Consider the following 8134-nt stretch of genomic DNA (forward strand, 5'->3'; position numbering starts at 1 on the left):
GATGGGGTAGCTTAAATGATTGAAATGTATTTCTCACAGTTCTGGAAGCTAGGAAGTCCAAGACCAAGGTTCTGGCCAATCTGGTTTCTGATGAGAGCTCTCTTCCTGATTTGTAAACAACTACCTTCTTGCTGTGTCCTCACACGGCCAGAGAGAGGAGGCAAGCTCCCTGGTATTTCTTCTGATAAGGGCACTAATCACCTCACAAGGACCCCACCCTGATGACCTCACCTATCCATAATTACCTCCCAAAGGCCCCATCTCCAAATACCGTCACATTGGGGGTTAATATTTCAACATATGTATTTTGGAGAAACACAAACATTCAGTCCATAACAAGTACTACGGACAACAGTGAGACTCAGGAATGGAAATGGGAGTTAGGGAGGTTGCTATTTTATGAGGCAGCCCCCAAAGGAAGGCAATAATTATAAATATAGCAACCACCACTTACATAGTCACTACCACATGGCAGCCCTGTGCTAAGCACCTTACATCTACTAATACAGTGGTGTCAGGAGTCAGTGGAGTTTTTGCCTGCGCTGCCTCTATCCGTTCCCCAGCTCCCTGTGGGGACCACCCTGACCCCACTGTGTGGCCTGGATAGAATGGAAACTCCAGGTGGACAAACATTTTTGTTTCTTTTCTTCCCTGCTGGATCTCCAGGAGCTAGAACAGTGCCTGCCACCCGGCAACTGCCCAGTAAATGAATGGCTCAACCAATCCATCTCAAACAGAGTAGCAAATGTTAGGGCCAAATTACCAGGGAAAGGGAGCCCTGAAGAATAACCAATAATAACAATCATCTTTACGTCTTCCTCAAGAGCTTACTTCCACTGTGCTAAGTGCTTTGCATCATCCCTGGGAGGGGGAAACTATTCTCCTCTCAGCAGCAGCGAGAGCTGAAGTAACCTGCAAAAGCAGGCTGACGGCACTTCCCTGGTGGCACAGTGGTTAAGAATCCGCCTGCCAATGTCCTGCAGGGGACATGGGTTCGAGCCCTGGTCCAGGAAGATCTCACATGCCACGGAGCAACTAAGCCCGTGCGCCACAACTACTGAGCCTGCGCTCTAGAGCCCGCGAGCCACAACAGCTGAGCCTGCATGTACAACTGCTGAAGCCCACATGCCTAGAGCCCGTGCTCCTCAACAAGAGAAGCCACCGCGTTGAGAAGCCTGCGCAACGCGACGAAGAGTAGCCCCGGCTTGCCGCAACTAGAGAAAGCCTGCGCGCAGCAATAAAGACCCAACGCAGCCAAAAAAAGAAAAAAACTTTATATATACATATAAAAGCAGGCTGACGCCTGAGGGGCACCCTCTGATTCCTGTCCTTTCTGAGACCTCTCCCCATTTCTATCTCTTTCTTACATCTATTAGCCAGTGTTTTGTTCAGATGCTTGCAAAGAACACTAGGGAAGTCACTGCCGTTTTATGATCTATGTAACCAGAATGTTACCTTTGCGCATTACAACGTATTCAGAAACCACCACTCCAAGCAGCCACAGGAAGTAATAAAACCCAATAATTGTAACAGTAATAATATTAGCTAACTTTTGCTGAGCACTTACCAGGAGCCCAGGCGCTGTGCTGAACACCCGCCAGCTGTTCATCCCCTATTTCCTCCTCATAGCCACCGGTGAAGCTTTACCATCCCCATTTCATAGGCGAGTCAACAGGCTTACAGAGGTCAGGTAACTTGCCCCAAAGGAACCCAGGTCTGCACCGCCCCTCAGGCGACCCAGGTGCCTTCTGCCGCTTTCAGTCTTCCTTCCTTTCTTCCCTGTCCCTTCCCTCAGGGCAAACCCTCTGCTTCCCACCCTGTCAGGCTGTTTCACATCTAAGAAGACAATGACTGGAGACTGGGCATCGCTTGTTTCCTTGAAAATAAAGCAGTTCTTGACAGCCACCTGATCCAACAAAGTCCCAGGGCTGCGTGAGCCACCAGATGAAGATGATTGCCAGCATCCCCCACCCCTTCCCCGCCCCCTGCTGCTCCCAAGAAATGCACCGTCCAGGAGGGAAAAGCGGCAGGTCAACAAATAACCCTGGGGCTCGGACTACCCACCAGGCACCAGCAAAACAACACCCCATACCCCTGCCTGCCCCCCTCAGAAAAAAGAGGAAGAGAGAATAAAAGAAAAACATTCAGAATTCTGGAATTAAAAAGTGACTGAGACCATTTTGGCCTCGTGTATGTGAATCTTGTGTTTATGGGCTGGCATTGTTTTCGTTTTTAATGACAGGGTTGGGAGAGGGGCCACCACAATCCTTGTATTGTTAGGGCTGCTACAGGACCAGAACACACGCAGGAGAGAGACAGGTACTCAGATAGTTTGGGGGGCGGGGGCAGGGGATGGGGGGGAGGGTATGTGATCATTTGCAGAAAGAGCTCTGTCTCCCATCTGCTCTGAATGTTCACAGTGATTATATGCTGGTCACAAAGCCAGGCAGGACGCCTGGATGTAGCATTTTGTAAATGCCCATAGATTTCACACCAAGACTGAGGCTCTGCGCAGGCTCCCCAGACCCCCGTCCAGAATCTTCCAAACGCTGCAGCCCCCCGTCCCATGGCTTCCTGACCCCAGCGTTAGTGGAACGGGCCGGCAGCCAGAGCAGGCAGTGTCTTCACACAGGGTTTGGGGTTTCCATCTGTGCCGGGTAAGGAGGGCAGGCTGGGGAACACACTTGATCCCTCCCGCTCCAGGCCGAGAAGCATCCTTGCTTACTTTTAGTTTCACTGTCCTCTAACTTCTAGGAGTGGTTAGAGAACCAGGGAGCCAGATGGCCCAGGTCCAAATCCCAGTGGCTCTACCACTCCTTAGCTGTGTGACCTGGCGGTGAGGGTAGGGATATTTTTAATCTCTCTGAGCTGTGGGTCCCCCATCTGCAAAACAGTGATAATAATAATAATAATAATACCTTATGCGATGGTTGGGAGATTAAATGAGATAACAGATCTAAAGCATTTAGAACTGAGTCTGGCCCGTCATAAGAACTCCATCACTGCTAGACATTTTATCATAACTGCCTTGGTGCGGCTATAGCGAGCATGCAATGGGAAGAACATGCTTGGCCTGATATACGATTTCAATGTTACTATAGAAACTACTTCTATTGTTGGGACCTCCCTGGCAGTCCAGTGGTTAAGACTCCACACTTCCACTGCAGGGGGTGCGGGTTCGATTCCTGGTGGGGGAACTAAGATCCTGCATGCCACACGGCACGGCCAAAAAAACAAAGAAAGAAACTATTATTATTATCATTTACTATTACTGTTATTAGATTCTTAGATTACTGGGGACCAGAAAAACGGAAGAGAGAGAGGAAGAACCCGTCAAAGGACCCATTTTAGCAGCATTCTCCTGTAAGGCCTAGAGTTTCTGAGGTTTTCTAGGGAAGGGGTAGAAGTGACCATCAACAGAACTCATCTACGGTCAAAATTATTCCACGTTGTTGCTCTGTTTCCATCTTGATTCAGGGTTTCCCCCCACCCCGCCGCAGACACAGGGTATATAAAGGAGGAGTCCTGGCCTCTTACAGAGATTACAAACCAGCATCCGGAGTTTAAAAAAAACAAACAAAACAGGGAGAATGCCATGTCTCCAGCCAACTAGGAAAGGAAGTACAAAGTAAAAAGCTCGAGCATCCAGAAAGCCATCTGACATCTAACACACAGTGAAGTGCGGCCATTCGTTAGCAGGCCCGCGGCTACCTCGCCAAAGAATATGGACCAGCAACAATCCCAGGTCCTCACTTCCGCAGGAAAGGGTCAACACCGCCACTGGTGTGACCAAATTCAGGGAGAATCACACAAAGAGGAATAAAGGAAGGCTGTCTTATCGTCCAGGAGGTTCTTTCGTTGAGCTGTCCGAGAAAACTGTCCATCCCGGGCAGGCAGAAGGCCCTGGGACACAGACTCCCAAACCCAGCCTGCCTGCCTGCCATTTAGGAGGAAGAAAAAGAAGCTAAAAGCACAAGAGATCAACTGGATATGGACGGTGAGGAATCACCGGGTTTCAGACCAGCAATCACAGAAATCAGTTGCGGGGCTGGAGGGGGCGGGAGGGGGTGAGTTCTGATATTTCAGAGCTGAGAAGAACTCCCTCTTTCCAGTCCAGAAAAGCTCCAGCCCTGGACAGAAAGGACAAACCGGACAGCATGGGGGAGGGACGGAGAGGAGACGGAGGAAGAGAGAGGAAAAGCAACCAGAAAAAGAAACTGATTTCTTCTACTTTTCAGGGGAAGCCTGGTTTATGCAAAATTCTGCACTCAAAGTCGGCAAAGCAACAACAAGAATAAAAACCACGCTTAACCAGGCAAAACAAAAATGTGATCACATAACAAATCCCCCCGGGGAGTTCACTGGGTACAGCATTATGACCGGCCCTGCACCCACCGAGCCTTTCCATCACCAGACCCATGCATGGAATTCCAGTCGGACCCTCGTGCCAAGGCCTCAGACCACGAGGCACTCCTCACCTCCAAGATGTAACTGCTCCCAGATACTGGAGACCAGGCCACGAGGCTCTGCCCAGCCAGAGATTCTGTGTTTGTTCTTCTGCTGCTTCCAGGAAGGTTTTTCTCCTAATAAATCTTTCAGGAAGTCCCACTCAGAGTTCAGAGGATCCATACACCCCCCTTCTCCACTGGTTAGAGCTTTAGAGAGATTCGCTGTGACCACAGGACTGTGTCAAATGAACAAGCCTCAACTTGTCGCTGCCAGTATGCAAAAGAGGCCTGCGACACCCTATGACAAGCAGCAGAGCAGATGCAGTCCCTACCTCCTCAGAGCCCCGCCCAGCCACCGCAGACAAACACACGTTTCTTCAGGGTTTTCTCCAGCAACTAAACAGCTCCAGTAGCCAGGACGCCAAGTGGTGGGGGAACGGAGGGATGAGACGGGGCTGCCAGCCTCTCTCTGGAGAACAGAAGAGCAGAAAGGAAACACCACAACCTCACCCTCTTCTCCCTAAAACCCCTCACAAGGGATTTCCTCTCTTCTCCCAACTTACAGAAGGGCCTGAAATCAGGGGCTCGAGTGAACACAAGAATATTCCATGCCTGCCAACTATCAGGAAAATTCATGGTGTATCCGCGCACCGAACACATGCAGCCTCATGGCTGCCCTTCCCGAGAGTCTACACTCCGGACCACAAACACTGGCATAAATAAGAGCACATTAGCCTAGGGAGGGTAAATCTAACCAAATCAACAATCCATGCCAAAAGAATTACCACGATAGGGGTGGGAGGGCCCCGGCAAATCAGTAAGTGCAATGCAAAAGCTGAGAAAGTTTCAAGAAACAGAGTTGCTGAGTTTTCGGAAATCACCTTGTAGGGGTTAAGGGGGAGGAGACGGTCAGAGGATGGAGGTCGCATCGTATGGTTCACAGACCTCTCGGTTAGCAAAAGGGGCCTCCAGACCGTCTCTGCGGATCCAAACCCGTACCGACGGGAGGGGGTCTATATTGGGAGGTTAGATAATAACACGCTTTTCAGCAAGAGCACAAATCCAGAATTATCTCCCTGCAAGGGCCATTTGATGTCACCCTCTTCCCCTCCCCCCACCCCAAACGCCCAAACTCGCTGCCAGTCCAGAGTCTGGGGATGAGAAAAGTGCACGGTGAACACACCCATTGGCATCCGAAAGCTCCTTCCTTCCGTCCAGTTACTCACCACGCATCCCGACCCGCAAGGCCGAGGCTTCCGAGTTTCCAGAAAGGCAGAGGACAGAATTCTAACTTACTGGAAGGTGGATTCAGCCGTGTCTCCGCAGGTCACCGGGGCCGCCAACAGCCTTTCCGCGTGGAAATCCACTCAGGGGGTTCCGGGCGCGTGCCGGGGCCCACCCTCGCTCGCGGCCCCTCGCTGATACTCCGGGTCCCGGCCGCCCGGAGTCCGCCCGGCCCGCGGGCCCATGTGCTCGGCGGCCGCACGCGCTCGGCCCGCTGGAGCGCGGGGCTGGAGGGCGGCCCGTGACGTCACGGCGGCTCGCGCTCCGGGCTGCGGGGGAGGGGAAAGCGCGCGCCGCGCGACTGGCCGCGTGCGTCCTCGGCCCCAGCGCTGCCCGCGCCCCTCAGCTCCCCGCCGCCCGGCCCGCCGCCCCGCGAGCCCCTCCGCCCGCGACCGGAGCAGCTCGGGGCATCTTGCCGCGGAGGGCCGCGCGCGGAGGCGGGGAGGGCCTGGGCCGCCGGGGGCCCAGACGGCGCGGGGAGGGCACGCTCCGCACGGGGCTGGGGAACCTGGCCGCGCTCGCGCCGCGGCCCGAGAGAGCCAGCTCGAACCCCGTGGTGATGCCCATTCACTTGCGTGCAGCTGTTTCAGCAGTCCTGCTCTCTGCCCCCCCCCACCGCCCCGCCCCCAGGGGTCCTGGAGGCAGCGAGCCTTCCCACTTGCCAGATGGGGAAGGCGAGTTTGGAGAAATAGGTGAACCAGGATGCTCTGAGATGGGAGCACTTCGCGCAGAAGACCCCTGGCTTAGCTCTATCCCTAGTGGTCCTGGCGCCTCCTTGGGTACCACCAGCATCCGCGGGCCTGGTAAGAGGGGCGCACGCACCTTCCCACCTCCTTCGACGTCTCCAGCTGTCCCCCAGGGCTGAGGTTGGCAAATCCGTGCAGAGGACCGGCTGTCTGCACCAATCCCTCCACTCCGGAGTATTAAACTACCCCTGTGAATGCCCAGTAGTCTCCCCCAAAGGAACAAGAGAACCCTGGCCTCCTGCGGGGAATGCGTTTATCTTGCTTTCTCTACAAGAGCCCGGGACCGGACCGAAGCGAGGAGCTGCCTCCGTTCAGTTCATCATCTATGGAGCACTTAGGGGAACCGGGCGCCCTGCTAGGCGATGGGGATACAAGCCGTAGAAGGAGGTCACAGTCCGGTGAAAAGACAGACACACAAGTGTGTGTTTTCAACATTATGGAAGTGAAGGCTGCCTCTCTGTCCCCCACCCAGTGCCTTACCTCCCCTATCATTTTAACCCACCCAGTGGCCTTGGGCCCCTCCCTCCCTCCCCTGTCTTATGCAGTTTCTCCTATTCCAGTGGCTTCTTCCCAAAGTGAATGGCTCTCCTCTCTAGAAAAAGAAAAAAAAAAAAATCTTCACGTGATGCTCCACGTACCGCCTACTACACAGATTCATTTATAATCATGGAACACTTGTTCTGTACCTGGCTTCCTGCGAGGGTCTGGACAGGTCTCTGAGCTCCAGTTGTCAAACCTCAGCATCTGTATAGGCACTGTAGGAACTGTGAGAATTTAGCCCTTTCACTGCTTAAAAATTCTCCCTGGAACCGACCTCTGTCACCCAGGGGGAAGCCGGTGTGCTCCTGCTGTGTGCCCACAAGCCAGGAGAGGTCCAGCTTCCAATAGCAACTTCAATTCCATTCCCTGAAACCCTAATCTGGCTACAGTATCCTTCCTGTTAGCTGTCTGCCTTGGGGCCTCTCCTGGCTGAAAAGATGCCTTGACCCAGGACTCATCAACCTTGACCTTGACTCTGCTTGCCCTCTCTGGATCCCTGAAGCATTAATCTTAAATTCACATTTTTCCTTTTATAAATTCCTCTTTAAAATAAAAAAAATTCAGAAAAATTACAAATAAAATATCTTAGGGTTTCCCTGGTGGGGCAGAGGTTGAGAGTCCGCCTGCCGATGTAGGGGACGCGGGTTCGTGCCCCGGTCCGGGAGGATCCCACATGCCGCGGAGCGGCTGGGCCCGTGAGCCATGGCTGCTGAGCCTGCGTGTCCGGAGCCTGTGCTCCGCAGCGGGAGAGGCCGCAACAGTGAGAGGCCCGCGTACCGCAAAAAAAAAAAAAAAGAAAAAAAACTCTTAATATTCCTACCATCCAAAATTAACTATCAATTACATTTTGGTGTACCTGTTCTCAATTGTTTTTTAAAAATCGTTTTCTTCTTGCAAAAGGGGTACAATACATGTACATTGTAAAAACTTAAAACTATGCAGGAAAATACAGAAAATCAAAATTTTATCAGCCAGAAATAACTTTCATAAATATTAGATAAATCCCAAACATCTTTTTAAGCATATTTATTTATTTATCGAGATAGGTGCAGGGTTGACAGACAGAAAAAATACATTTAGTTTTAAATCTTAATACCTTATAGTTGCTATTTTTTA

At 52.2% G+C, this 8134-nt stretch overlaps 1 long non-coding RNA gene across 9 annotated transcripts in view; it reads right to left on the reverse strand.

The window, feature by feature from the left end:
• Window positions 1-6302, reverse strand: part of LOC307176410 — a 397378-nt gene extending 391076 nt beyond the window's left edge. For 8 of the 9 annotated variants that reach the window (XR_013824736.1, XR_013824737.1, XR_013824738.1 and 5 more), the window contains exon 1: window positions 4479-4698. This is a non-coding gene — a long non-coding RNA (uncharacterized lncRNA). Of the gene's footprint in view, window positions 1-4478; window positions 4699-5744 lie in introns of those variants that run through there. The other variant, XR_013824735.1, reaches the window with a different exon arrangement.
• Between the last annotated feature and the right edge of the window lie 1832 nt (window positions 6303-8134).

Source organism: Stenella coeruleoalba (assembly GCF_951394435.1).
Source record: "Stenella coeruleoalba genome assembly, chromosome: 17".
Taxonomy (NCBI): Eukaryota; Metazoa; Chordata; class Mammalia; order Artiodactyla; family Delphinidae; genus Stenella; species Stenella coeruleoalba.